Consider the following 16,158-nt stretch of genomic DNA (forward strand, 5'->3'; position numbering starts at 1 on the left):
GACCTTTCCCCTATAGAGCATGTCTGCAACATGATAGAGAGACGTGTTCGTCGACGTTAACGTCAACCGACAAGACTGCAAGAATTGGCCGTGACACTGCAAGAGGAGTGGGTCAGATTGCCCCAAATCGTGATTGGAGCATGCCACGACGAATTGCTGATTGTCTGAGGATTGGTGGAGCAATTACTCATTATTAAGACAAAAATCAAAAACGTCTATTTTCACTTTTGACGGTGTATCTCTTTGCGAGTGAAATGGGACCGTCAGATAAGCCGCCCATATGAACTGTTTATGTTCATGTGTAGGCAATTGGCCTGTTATTAACATACACTGGTTACCTCTAATAAAAACAGCAGTGCATTTCCGCAGTTTTGTATTGTTTCTGAATATCCCCTACTTTTTTTGAAGAATATATAAACCTAAATATCCTTTTTTCCACTAATCACATTGTAAATATTTTCACCTTGTATATATAACATGTAACTGTCTGTGATATCACTTTGGTGGAAGCGGACGTTAAATAAAGCTATTTCACACACACACTAAATGTCATTGTGCTTGATAACGATAGGAGGATACTTGTCGAAACGTCGTGCTTTTAGAATAAAACTATTGATTGTATCCCATAAAAACTGTGTTCCGTTATATATAGTGGTATATTAAAGTGGGCCAGTGGGGTTTTCTCATGTTTAAAATTTTAAATAATTCTATGCTTGATAAAAACTAACTATTTTAATAGTTGTCCTATTTATACTAATAATAATAATCATAATAATAATATGTATTGACATACAATTAAGTAAGTACGATTTTAAAGTTCCAGTTTATGCTAATAATAATAATAATAATAATCATAATAATAATATGTATTGACATACAATTAAGTAAGTACGATTTTAAAGTTCCATCGTCAAGATATTTAAATAAGAATCTTCACCTGTCTGTGGATCTGTAGTAACATCGTCTACTTTTGTAAACCTCAATTTTATCTTTGATGCCTCACAAACTGCGATTTTTTATGAAGGTGATCTTTTCCTTTAATAGTTGACGGGCTTTGAAAGCCAAAGTAGATCTACGTTTTGTCAGATCATCATTGATAAAGATGTTATTCTTTTTCATTACAACTGGTATGAGAGACAAATCAGGGTCTTTAATGATGCCCTTGGTCGTACATCTTTTAGGCCGTGTTGAATTGATTCCTTGTTTCTCCTGCCACCACTCTGGCAATCATGTGCGGTAGTGCGGTAAACACAACACAAAGTGGGTTTCAAAACACAAAGTGGTCTGGCATAATACCTATATAGTCTGAGGGTTGTGTACCATTTTTAATAATATTATAAATAATCTAGTTATATTATTGGTTAGAATAAAAACACAGATAATATTTATTTAATTAAATAAATTTAATAACAAACTAAAATTTGGTAACAAGTGGCTTCTTTGTTTAACTTTTTAAAAAATGAAATAACCATATTTTGATATAAATTTTCCGTATTCTTGTGTTACAATACAATGGAAATAAGTAATTTATTGATGTTCAAGGAAATAATAGTGGTCCCGTTCGTTCGTTAATTTATTGATGTTCAAGGAAATAATAGTGGTCCTGTTCGTTCGTTCGTTCGTTCGTTCGTTAAACTCCAGAAACGAACGAACGAACGGGACCACTATTATTTCCTTGAACATCAATAAATTAGGCCGACCGGTGTACGCGAATTTACCTATGTCCCGGCATAGCTCACCATTTTGTAAGGCGTGCGTTATTTATTACACAAGATATGATTGGGTAATACTTGAATAATAATGACATGTGTTATAATTTTAGCCAATGAAAAAATTGATTATTCAGGTTCCCGGTTGAATATTAGCGACTGTCTTACAGTTAATAATATGCTTTCTCATTAGCCGAAATGACTGCTACACGCGCCATTTTGCGGAATTCATCCAATCATATACAGTGTAACTTATTCCATAGTATGCGGGCCCCTACATGTGTATTATCAACCGGATCCATTCACTTGATTTGATATTTGTTTATTCGGTGCAATGCCTATTTTCTGTCTTGTCCGCAGGTTTATCTTGTAGATTTTTGTTTTGCGTGTAGTGCGGCCCTCTGCACTTACTTATTTAGTTCGTAACGAGGAATAAACAACGAGAATTGACTTCTGATGTTTGGTAGAATTTTTTTTAGATGTTATTATTAACGTAATTTTTTGAATATTTTTTTTTGTGTTAAAAACGTAAGCGCACGATTTTCGGGGTCCTCGACCTAAGCGCGCGGGCGAGGAGAAACAAGGAATCAATTCAACACGGCCTTAGCCTTTTGGCGTTTTTCATGAATGCTTGTTTGGTATAGTAAGCCTTGAATCTCGCTATAATAGATCTTGGTTTCGACACAGGATAATATGTACGGAGCCCCTTAAGTGCACGATTCCACTCTTATATAATATTTTCTACGGAGCCCCTTAAGTGCACGATTCCACTTTTATATAATTATTTCTTACACGATTCCACTCTTATATAATTATTTCGTTTAAACGAAATATTAATTCGTTATAACAAAATGTTAGTTTAAACGAAATAATTATATAAGAGTGGAATCGTGTTAGAAATAATTATATAAGAGTGGAATCGTGCACTTAAGGGGCTCCGTAAATATGCTCCAAGAGGGCCTACATTAACTATCATTTTTGGTAATTCGTATATTAATGATTTTATCTACTTCGATCACTAACTGGTCTGTGTCTTCGTCTTGCTTTTCAATGATTCCTGATATAAGCACCCCTACTCTCCTACCATACTGTTCCAATGCGTCACTCTTGTTGTATATTTCTCTAATTTGGGCGTTCGTCTCTTAAACCTCTTTCTCCAATCGATTTAACTTTACCACAGCATCGGCAATCTTGTGTCACTTTAAAGTATATTATATATTACAGGGTGTAAATATAAGTCTTAAATCAAACTGACAAGACATGAGTCGAACATAATGAACTACGTCAATAATACAGTAACTAAAACAACAATTCTTTTACTCGTAGACAGTGCAAAAAATATCAAGAAGTTGATTATCGACCGAATAGACACATTTCCTGTTGCACCCAAATGAATAAATGTTTCATTTGATTTAGCGGTTCTTAATGGCAATCAATTCCGGAAAATAAATATAAAACAAACCAGCCACACTGTTTATTGTGGAAAAACCCTACAATCCAACTATTACAAGCTTGTCCAAATCGAAATTCAAATAAGAGTAGGAGACTGCATTGTGTATGCTCGTATTCATTAGTCCGGATTTTGCAGAAAAATAACTCTATGTTAATGATAAAATCAACGACATTAAGTTTATAAACGGTCCCGTTTATCCTACAGTTTGGATCCCCATTTAACAGCAAATCCATATAGAGTGTCGAGCTCTTATTTTCTGGAAAAACATGGACGTAAGAGAACCCCTTGGCAGCTGTAATTCAACGACGGGTCGGTGTTTGGGCAAAATTTCCCGGTAGCATAATGCGTGGGGGTTGCTCACCTTCATTAGCGGTATCCCGGTTGACGCGGAACAGTAAGGTATTAAACCCCATTTCATTTATTTTCTCTTCATTACAATTGTCATTTCCAACATGATAGTTTCTAGTCACTGCCATATTATCTATTTTAGATTGAAACTTTCATTTTATAGATGCTTTGTTTCAAATCCTATCTGAAATAAAAGGTTTACAGTTATGCTAGTAGAAATACTGTCCTCAATAATTGTGAACATTTGGCATAAAGGGCGATAAATCCTCTTGTACCGTTAATGGATTTCTAAAATTCCTTGTGTACGTAATGTCCTTTATGTTTTGGGTATCATCCTGGCTGATTGAGATGTCGATACTATTTTATACGAAACATTACTGAAGCTGGGAAGATAACTAGCTAGGCAAGCCAACGAATGGTATAAAAAAAATCGTAAAAGCAAAAGGAAAATGCGACTATCATACAAGTATTCTATGCGAATGACGCTCATAACGGATTAGTTCAGTAAAATCACTGAATAAATCTTATTCGAACCAATTTTGGCTCGGGAATCCGGTCACTGGTTGGAGCCTACTCAAGAATTACATACATGTAAATCGAACATGGCACTTTTAAACTCTTTATGCCGTACTACGTTAAGGTAATATTTTGTTGTCTATGTATTTGTGATTAAAGCTGAACTCCGGTTACAAAAATACCGAAATAATGAAATAAAAAAAATTAACGCCCCCAAGCTGACATACTTGTTTCCAATTTATGAAATAAATATGGCGGACATGGAGGCTTATGACCTGGAAAGGTTAGCCGATCTCACTTCCAGTTTGTTTCTTGTCAGCCAGTTGTACACATCCGGGTTTATTCTCTACACACGCTTCACCAATTCGGCAATTGCTCTATTTTTCCCAACAGTATACCAAATTATTGAAGATTGCAAAATGTCTCATCAGGTAAGCCTGTAAATAATTATATGAACTGTGTCTACTACAATATAGCCTAAGCTTTACTCTAAAACAAAAGATGCAAAAAGATGGCTTACCCCAACCAGAAATTTTTAACCAAAACAAATCACCTACACACACTATTGTCTTCTTCATATTATTATTATTATTGCCACGTCTTCTTGTGAATATCTTACACATGTAAATCACCAAAATAGTTATCGCAGCATAATGTCCAGTGTAATTATAACTAATACTATGTTGTATTATTGTTCACGAAAACACGAAAACGATCAAGGGATATAACTACATTTTTGGGGCGGCTCTCATTGGGGAGTTTTTTCGTGAACAATAATACAACATCGAACATGGCGACCTGTGAAAATCTAATCTAAACTATCTGTTTATTGCATAGTATTAATTATAATTACACTGGACATTATGCTGCGATAACTCTTTTGGTGATTTACATGTGTAAGATATTCACAAGAAGACGTGGCAATAATAATAATAATAATATTAATAATACTGTTGGGAAAAATAGAGCAATCGGTGAAGCGTGTGTAGAAGAATAAACCCGGATGTGTACAACTGGCTGACAAGAAACAAACTGGAATAGAGATCGGCTAACCTTTCCAGGTCATAAGCCTCCATGTCCGCCATATTTATTTCATAAATTGGAAACAAGTATGGCGGCTTGGGGCGTTAACTTTTTTTTATTTAATTATTTCGGTATTTTTGTAACCGGAGTTCAGCTTTAAGGAGGAAGCGTACGAGGATGATTGTCAGTGTTTATAACCATTTGGAATACAATTCCCGGATATAAATGTTACTCTTTCTAACAGAACATCGTGATGATAGCAAGCTAGCAAGATCACAAACTGATTGTATATACCAGGGAAGAAATAAAATAAACGTGATTGTAATTTATTTTTTAATTAGGTTGAAAGTTTGCAGAATTTACTTGTTCGCTATGTTAAACGATCTCTGGACAAAACCACAAAAAAAGATAGAAGTAAGCAAATATTGGCGAAAGACTTTAAACATTCAAGTTAAAAATATTAAATACGTCCACTTGGCCTATTTATACCGCATAATTGGATTATGACCTTGTAAAATCAAATGTGTTATGTATTGTTTTTTTTAATCCGCTTATTTTAGAGATACCAGTAAGACAACCCAAAGGCTTATATAAATCGGCTTCCCAAAAGCAAGATACAATGATATCTATATATATTTGTGACTGTTGTTTGGCTGTCTGTCTGTCTGTCTGTTCGGGGTTGGTGGCTACACTAGGTCTGCCCCGAGTCTGAAATTTGGGGTATTGGGGTAGCTCGGACCGGGGAGTAACATAGGCCAGGTGGCGTTAGTCCACCACTTCCGGTTTCGGAGTTATGACCCCCGAGCGAAGCCGGTCTGTTCGGGGTTGGCGGCTACACTAGGTCTGCCCCGAATCTGAAATTTGGGGTATAGGGGTAGCTCGGACCGGGGAGTAACATAGGCCAGGTGGCCTTAGTCTACCACTTCCGGTTTCAGAGTTATGACCCACGAGCGAAACCGGGTATCTGTCTGTCTGTCTGTTCGGAGTTGGCGGCTACACTAGGTCTGCCCCGAGTCTGAAATTTGGGTATAGGGGTAGCTCGGACCGGGGAGTAACATAAGCCAGGTGGCGTTAGTCCACCACTTCCGGTTTCGGAGTTATGACCCCCGAGCGAAGCCGGTCTGTTCGGGGTTGGCGGCTACACTAGGTCTGCCCCGAGTCTGAAATTTGGGGTATAGGGGTAGCTCGGACCGGAGAGTAACATAGGCCAGGTGGCGTTATGACCCCCGAGCGAAGCCGGGTATCCTGCTAGTAAACATATAATTTTCAATATATATCGAGTATTAAAGTGCACATATAACAAGATTACAGGAAGAATATAATCAAGTTTTAGCTAGCACCAGGACCAAGAAAGGGTCGATAATCGACTGCTGAGTTTTAGTTCGTTACCTCAAAATCGTGGGCGGCTATTGAAACGTGTAACCGACGTTGGTGGGCGGAAGGGGCGGGGCGGGGCGGAGATTTAATGTACAAAGGTCTTCAATAAGACTGTGTAACATCCATGTATAATGAAACTATTCGACAGGGTGCAGTTATTTGAGTTGATAATTATTAATTTAATAAAATCATGAACAGCACAATTAAAATACAAATATTTTCGTTAGTTGATTTGTCTGAACTCGAGTCACCATATAGTAAGATGCGAATATCTTGTTTATCGGGTGGGAGAGATTTTATAGTTGTTTGTCATTCATTAAGATAATTTTGGACACTGTAGAAGGAAGTGGTAACTATCTTCATTGTTATGGCCGCATCTACATGATGGATTATTTGATACATGCATTAAGTGAATAATTTGTTCTTTCCTGCTGCCATAGTAGAAATGTGGTGGTACTCTCGGGTCTGAGGATGATAATTTACTTTTGAAACTTTGAAGTGTCGGAGAGGCCTTAATGTGATCTGATAAATTATTTCAATATCTGATCACAGAAGGCAAGAACGAATTACTGTAATGAGTACTATTACATTGTATAGTGCGATACAGATTCTCATTTCTAACATGATACGGATTAATATTGAGTGTTTTAGGAGGTACAAGTATACTTAAGTATTGGGGAACGAGCTTATTGATCATTTTGTAAAGCACAACCAATTTGTGTCTGTATCGCCTAGTTTCTAAGGAGGTGCTGGTTAATTCCTGATTTATCACCGTTTCCCTATATCTTTGCGACCAAAAATGCCCTTGCCATCTGTAGTGACACTTTTGATTCGCAGGGAGGAATCATACTACCATTGATGCCCTTTTCAGTTTCTCCAGAAGAGTTTTACATCTTGCCTAAGACCCATTACGTCTTCTCAAACACGGTGAAGCGATGCCTGTTGAGTGAGGAGATTGCTTGTCGCTTGGCCCCATACATCTGCACGGTGAATGATATCGCTACATCGTGTTTGAGAAGATGCAATGGGCCAAAGGCAAAATGTAAAAATCTTCTGGGGAAACTAAAGAGCGTGGATGACGAGTGGGTAATTCGGGTCGGTTCTGTGACCAACTGTTTTAAGTTAAATCGATTTAAGATATCATGAATTTTACCCGAGTTGATGTTTAGGAGATTAAAATTAAAATCCCCAAGTATAATAATATTTTTGTTTTCATCCTAGACCAAATTCACATTCCCTTTAATTAGGCTCCAATATGAAACATGCGAATTTGGTTTTCTATAGAAGGGCCCGATTGAAAAAGTCTTGTTATTATTATCTTTTATTTCTACCCAGACACATTCAAGACCGGGTGTTGCTAAGTCCGGGCGTGGTTTGACAAAGATTGCACCTCCGCCGCCAATAACAATGTTTCTATTACATGTGCTGGGTGGATGAAAACCTATGGACGTGCTTGAATTAGAATTATCATTCAGCCACGTTTCAGAGAAGGTAAGAACTTCGATATCCGTAAATTCTGCACTTATTTGGTTGAGTTTATTTTCCAAACTTCTGACGTTCAGATGTAAGATTTTCAGTTTATCGATCTTACCTATTCTGGAGCCATAGTCAGCTGAGTTTACGATATTAGCTAGAGGTCCTGGGTTTGGATGTACATCGCCGGACAGTAATATTAGGGTTATAATAAATATGAGAAGTGCGCAGTTGTAGATATAGTTGTAGATCGAGTATCATTTTATACATAAAACATATACTAAGTATCGAAAGATAGTCCCGATGTTAGCTAAAATGTTTGTATATATTATTTGAATTTTGTTTTTATGTACATTGTTAGTACATGTATAAAATAACATAAATAAATTGATTGTTATGTACGTAATCATTGGTATTAAAAAGCAAACAGTATGTACACTTATGTAGGCAAGTTACAAAACATATAAACAGCCATTGTATATCTGTATAGTAATTGATAATGGAAGGGAAGTACATATTTACAAATAATCGCTTGGATTAGTTATCAATTTAATTGATGGTAACACGTGAAAGTTTTTGGCCCAGTTAATTAGGTTTAAGATTATGCGTGAACGTGTATCAGTCTTGGTATAAATTGTCGGATATAGTCCATCAGATTCAATACAAGGTATGCGGAAATGGTGCAAATAAATACTTCTAATTCTAAATATTTCGTAAATTTAACTTATGTTTTTGAGGAAGGTTCCCTTTAAGTCGAAGTATACACTGCACATAGTCAGATGTCGGACTGACCTGTATTTGACCTATAGTGTAGAATATTAAAAAGGGACGTTGCTCTCTTATGAACATCGATATTTAACAGTCATGATAGTTATAATTGTTAGCTTTACGGCAACGATCTTTGTCGACAATATTTCACGTGGACCTTTCTGGTCTAATCAATTCAAAGTGATTATCGTTCTGAAAAGAATCCACGTTCGATTAAATTAAAGTTACTATTATTATATACGTAAAGCATGTTGGTTTTTACGGGAAAGTTCGATGTATCATAATCGTCATATAATGTCAACATCCATTTCAAATTTAAAAGAAAAGACTAAGTTTAGGTTCGCTTGAATAAGTTTTGCATATCAGTAATAATACAAATATTAAGAGCAGAGTATAATGTTTAATTATTTGGTTTATCTCCATCAACAATCATAGATCCTTCACATTCTGTTTGTAGTGTCTGTGAGTGGATCACCATTTTTAGTCTTGTGCTATCAAGTACACTTTCTAGCTCCCTTTTAGCTTTTATAACTTTGATACTATCGTCTTTGAGTTTTAGGAAGATGTTTCCATCACGTGTCCATGTGGAGTTTATTTTCTTCTCCTTGGCCATTTTTCTTGTTTCGAACGCTAACATGGCCCTAACACGACTAAGAGCTTCGTTGATAAAAATTCTATGCTTGTTTAGATGAGGAGGGAGGTCGACCCGTTTTAAATTTTTAAGCTTTTTAGCGTTTGTAATAAAGTGACATTTTGTGGAGTATCTTTGAAACGGACTATGATAGGTCTGGGATTTTCAAATTTACCGTAGCGGCCGTGTGGCCCAACTCTGTGACTTCTATTTATATCAGATTTAGATATTTTAACGCCAAGAATTTTACCAACATCTACAATATCATCTGTTGATTCCTTGTCTACTTCATTAACCCCGCTATTCTAATACTCTCCCGTCTTCCATACTGTTCAAGATCATCCACCTTGTCATTTAACTTAATGATTTCTTCATTCTTCTCAGTAACTTTACTCTCTAGTTCTTGAAATGCATTTTGAAGTTCCGCCACTCGTTCGACAGGGTTTTGGGAAACCAGAGAAGCTACAGCATTTGCTATTTTTGAAATTATGGCATCGTTGTTGAAGACATTCATTATAACGTGTAGGTTTTTGGGAAACCAGAGAAGCTACAGTTCAGGGTCCATAAGAACCTCATCTGTACCAGATTCACTTGCATTCTTTAACCGTTTCGGGCTAGATTCTGTCGGACTAGAAGGGCTTGAAAAAAGCGCCGATCTTTTAAACAGCTTATCCATATTAAAAATAGTAACAGATAGAAATAAAAATGGAACTATCAAAAGTCAACTTACGATTAGGTCACCAAAGACTCCACATAAAAAAAATGGCATGCCTCAAACACAGAGTCAACGTTCAGATTTTGTAGGTCGGTAGGACTAAAAGTCAGAAATTACTATACATGTAAACATATACTAGTTTTACACCAACGTGGTTCGATATTTAGAATCAACACAATATGTAGACATATTTAATGATAGATACACATCTGCTTAAACTATGGCGGGCCTTTTCACAATATGTAGACATATTTAATGATGGATACACATCTGTTTAAACTATGGCGGACCTTTTCACTTGTTTTGGAGAGACAGAGCTACGTGCGTCGGACTCCTTCGTTAGCCTAGCATTGTGGGGGTTTTGTCCAGTTTCCTTTCACTGTCAATTATAATATTTATTATTTTCGAAATGAAGTAGTATGCTGACTATAAACCCATTTTCTCTTAATGGCCTGGAATTGGATTCGGCCGGTGCAATCGGATAAAACAATTGCCAAGAAAAAAAAGTCAAATATTACTACATAAATAAAATAGAGATCCACAGAATCTGAACTTGATATGGATCGATTTACACAAATGGGCGCTATGAATATATTCTAGTTATCGTCCGTGCCCAGTTGTGTAAATTCCAATTATCAATATAGTTTGTTTGTTACCAATAGAGGGGCGGTCGTCCGGGTTAATGCAGTGTACTATGAGGGAAATTTTGTCCGGGAACTCAGATTCTCATGCCATAGGAACAACTAGACGCTGTCCTTTGCTAGGCCCTCCGTCCTGAATGTCAATGAACTTTCTCGATCAACACCGAGATTGCTAGAAATAGAAGGAGGGGGGGGGGTGTATGGCGGGGGGTGTTAATGTCCAATCAACACCAACTTTGTCTTTTCGGGACCAACATGGGCAATTTTATTTCAATAACTTGCTTGACCGTCTATAGCAGGGAGGGGGCGAAGAAACCACACGAGGGTGAACAGGCGGCCCTACTTCTTGCCACGTGCACACTTGGAAGACCTTACTTTACACACACGCTGGAACGTATCACTTTTAAAATCACCATGGGGGGCGGGTGTATTCCACCATTTCCAGGCGACTGGGAAAATGAACAATTATTATTTACAAGATGGAGATTACATTGAATTAGCCAAGAGAGCTAACTCTGATTTTAAAAACAACATAGTGTTCAAGACTTTAATCCAAATTCCAAAATATCACATTTATTACCGCGGAAAAATCTAGAAATATGTTATGATCATATATTAAAGATCTGCTCATAGCGTCATTTAATCCAAAATGAAGTTTTATAAATTCCAAAATATCACATTTATTACCGCCGAAAAATCTAGCAATATGTTATGATCATATATTAAAGATCTGCTCATAGCGTCATTTAATCCAAAATGAAGTTTTATAATTTTGTTAAATCATTGATTAAGACTACTTATTTATAGGCCCCCCACCCCCAGGCCACACACTTATCCTTTTTGTATGACATTTAGTGTTGACATTTTGATCTAGAATTAAAGAAGAGTGTTTAATAAATAGCTATGATTTTGAGGCGGAAGGTAGTAAACAGAAATGGTTGAGGGAAATGACGTCACAATCTATATAGATTCCTTTGACCTAGCGTAGTAGATAATTCAGATGGTCATCTCATTCAATATTTTGGTCAGATGATTGTGATATTTTGGGTTCTTGTAGTTATAAATATTAGGATTGTGAGGACGTTAAACTAGAGCATCGCTAACGCTACAATTATACGTCCACATTTCCGCTTTCATTGATACGGTACTTTTCAAAATGAAGTGAATGAAATATGAAATAGCTGCAATGACTGTAATATGACAAGAGGCAAAGAATGCTAGGCTTGGGTTTGTTTTGCCAAAATAAGATAGTTGCTGTCTTTACGGTATAAGGAATAAATATGTAAAGTTCCAAGATGATCCATTCAGAATTGCAGCCTGTAGATGATAAATACAAAACTTGGGCGAGGCTCTGCTCCTGGGGATTGAATTTCGAACAATATAAATGGGTGCCACCCTGTTATTGAAATGATTGATATGCTGAATTTGAACAAAATCTGTTAATTATAGCAACCCGAAGAGTTTACAGACAAAAAATTAACAAAAAAGTGGGCGTGGTACCATACCCCTGGGGGTCAGAACGTGTACCAATATAAATAGTTGCTATCCTTACAGGAATAAATATGCCAAGTTCCAAGATGATCCAGTCAGAATTCCAGCCTGTAGATCAAAAACACACAAAAATGGGATGTGGCTCTGCCACTGAGGGTGATATGGACCAATATAAATAGGTACAACCCCATGATAGATTATTCCGAATTGGATCCAAATCTGTTAGTAACTGCAACCTATATGTATCATTTACAGACAAAGTATTAACAAAGGTGGGTGTGGCATCGCCAAAGGTGGGCGGGAAATCATGCATCAAAATCAATAGTTGCCGTCCTTAGGGTATAAGGAATAAGTAAAACACGTTCCAAGATAATCCATTCCGAAGTGTGAACTTCGGGCGCTGAACACATAAATTGGACGTGGCTCTCCCTTGGTGGTCGGGGCATCCACCAAAATCAAGAGTTGCCGCCCTTAGGCTATAAGGAATATATATGACAAGTTCGAAGACGATCCATTAAGAATTGCAACCTGTAGGCAACACAGGGACACACAAAGAAAAAATGGGTGTGGCTATAAGGAATATATATGACAAGTTCCAACACGATCCATTAAGAATTGTAACCTGTAGGCAACACACAGACACACAAAGAAAAATGGGTGTGGCTCTGCCCCTCGGGGACTGGAATTCACTAAAAAAACCAATAGGGATCGTCCTTCGGGTATACGGAATAGGTAAACAAAGTTTCAAAAGGATCTGTTAAGAATTGCGACCTATAGGCGAAACACAGACACACACAAATATTGGACGTGTCTCGGTTCCTTCGGGTCCAGCATGCACCAAAAATAATAGAGGTCATCCTTAGGGCATAAGGAATATGTATGAAAAGTTTTCGATTAAGAATTCTGGACTGTAGGCGACACACAAAAAGAAAATGGGCATGCACCACAAACAATAGGGATGTTCCTTAGAGTATAAGGAATACTTATGAAACGTTTCAAGATGATACCAGGGCTGTCGGTAATTTTTCACAGATGATTAGCAGCACTGCTAATCAAAAAGTCCAATTTTGCCAAATTTGATTAGCAACTTTAAAAATTGATTAGCAGTTTTTCAGTTTCAAATCAACATAAAACACCTAAATAACAAGATTATTTTAATTTTAATTGATAGCAAATGATTAGATTTCATTCTTAAGATTTTTTTAGAATGTTAGCACTTCTACAGCTAGCTGTGAACATTTCTGAATGAATGTAGACTTTTGTTAGGCCTTATGTCTGAAGCCAATTCTTGGCAGTGGCTTCTTATTTCTTCGTTAGAAAACAATTTCGTCTGCTTTTTATCGTGTGTTATTATTTTTGTTCAATCGGAAGCACGCGGTATTTTACGAATAATTTCGATTAACTAGACGCACGCGATATAAACAATAATAGTTTACGGGAATTCTTACTTTGATTTCTCACTTTACAATACGTTTACACGTATTTATTTTTTATATTTTATTTACAATACGTGGGGGATACACTGAATTTATTTTTTTTCAAATTGAATACTGATATAATTACTCGAAATTGACATGTCTCGCAACGTGAGTGGTACTACTTGATTCCCTATTTCCGGTTTAATAGTCCCGATTCATAGAGTTATGTCCCTGTATTATATAGTATCATGAATTGAGTCTGGGTAGTTCGAGAAGAAAATGTCACACGGAGAATTCCGTTTTGTTTATAAAATTTATTTGATATTTTATACGCGTTGAAAGTGTTGAGAAATGTGGATAAATCTTTGTGTCAATATCCAAAATGACAGGCATATTATTGATTCGCAGTTACTGCGAATCAAAAACGTTAGATTTTAATTTTTGATTAGCAACGGACAAAATATGTATCGCAAATTGCGCTGCGATACTGGTTGTCGGCAGCCCTGGATGATACGTTAAGAAATGCGGCCTGTGGACGACAAAAAAAAAACAAATACAAGAAATGGGCGTGGCTCTGCCCCTGGGGGTCAGGCATGCACCAAAAACAATAGATATCATCCTTACGGTAAAAGGAATAAGTATGAAACATTTCAAGACGATCAGGCGAACCACACACACACAGCGGTGAGGTCAATAACATGGTATAACCAGCGACTGCCAGGCAGGATACGCCCACATTTTGCAAGAGATGGATAGAGAACAAGCTAAAGTCAAAAAGGATTTTTTGTACTATCAGGGGCCATAATCCACAAAGTTATTGTCTTAAATGCGCAAATATCAAAAGGGACTGAGATTTTTGGAATATAAAGATATGTTTTAAGTATTATCAAAATTTGATAAAAAAAATTGTGACATCTATAGGGTCCATAACCTTTGTATTACATACTTATACACAATTTGCGTACAAAGAGCGGCATTTTGTCGGGCAGTTTCATTTCGATTTTCCCGAAATTCCAAATCAACGTTCATTATTTTGGAATGATGATATATTATCTAAACGGGATTTAAAATCGGAAAAAAAATTGTGACCTCTTAGAGAATCCATAAGCTAAATATGCGATTTTTCGATCAGTCAGGGGCCATAATCCAGGAAGTTAAGTTCGGATGTTTGTGAATATCAACAGGAAGCAAGATCTTTATGATAAAAACATATATTTAAAGTTTCATCCAAATCGGATAAAAACTGTGGCCTCTAGTGGGTCCACAACTTTGATATACCACAATTGTTTGTAGACACTCTACAGGTCACAATTCTTATCTGATTTTGACGAAACTTGAAATATAGGTTTATCTCGGTTGCTTTCGATATTGGCATGTATCGGATCGAAACTTCATTGATTATGGCCCCTGATTGTACGAAAAATCACGTTTTTAGCTTGTGGACCCTATAGAGGTCACAATTTTTATCGGATTTTGTTGAAACTTGAAATGTAAGTTTATAACCCAAAGATCTCGGTTCCTTTCGATATTCGCGCATATCGGATCGTAACTTCCTGAATTATGACCCCTGATTGTACGGAAAATCGCGTTTTTAGCTTGTGGACACTATAGAGGTTATAATTTTTATCCGATTTCAAAAACCGTTTGGATATATCACCTTTACACCCTAAGGGTGGTTGAGTTCGAAATTCGTGAAAATCGGACCAAAACTGACAGACAAAATGGCCGCCCCTCGTACTCAAATAGCGTAAAAATATGGTATATCAAGGTTGTGGAACCTCTAGAGATGACCATTTTCTTCTGATTTTGATGAAACTTGAAATGTAAGTATATAACCAAAAGACTGTAACTTCCTGAATTATGGCCCCTGATTGTACGAAAATCGCTTTTTTGTTTAGCTTGTTCTCTATCCATCTCTTGCAAAATGTGGGTGTATCCTGCCTGGCAGCCACTGGTTACACTATTTGCGTACAATTTTTGTCCGATTTTCACGAAATTCGAAAACAACCATTATTAGTGTATATATTCACGCGTTTTTTTTTAAATCGGATAAAAATTGTGAGCTCTATAGGGACAACAAGCTCAAAACGAGATTTTTCGTACAATCAGGGCCCATAATTCAGGAAGTTACAATCCGATATGCGCAAATATCGACAGGAATCAAAATCGGGTGAAAATTGTGACCTCTAGAGGGTACACAACCTTGATATACCATATTTTACACTATTTGCATACAAGGGGCGGCCATTTTGTCCGTCAGTTTTGGTCCGATTTTCACGAAATTCGAACTCAACCATCATTAGGGTGTAACGGTGATATACAAAAACGTTTTTTTTAAAAAAAAAATCGGATAAAACAAAATGTGACCTCTTGAGGGACTACAAGTTAAGAGCGCGATTTTTTGTACAATCAGGGGCCATAATTCTGTAAGTTACGATCCGATATGTGCGAATATCGAAAGGAAACAAGATATTTGGGTTATAAAAATGCTATCAAGTTTCATCAAAATCGGATAAAAATTGTGACCTCTAGAGTGTCCACAAGCTAAAAACTTGATTTTTCGTACAATCAGGGGACATAATCCATGAAGTTTTG

Source organism: Patella vulgata, chromosome 2 (genome assembly GCF_932274485.2).
Source record: "Patella vulgata chromosome 2, xgPatVulg1.2, whole genome shotgun sequence".
Lineage (NCBI taxonomy): Eukaryota > Metazoa > Mollusca > Gastropoda > Patellidae > Patella > Patella vulgata.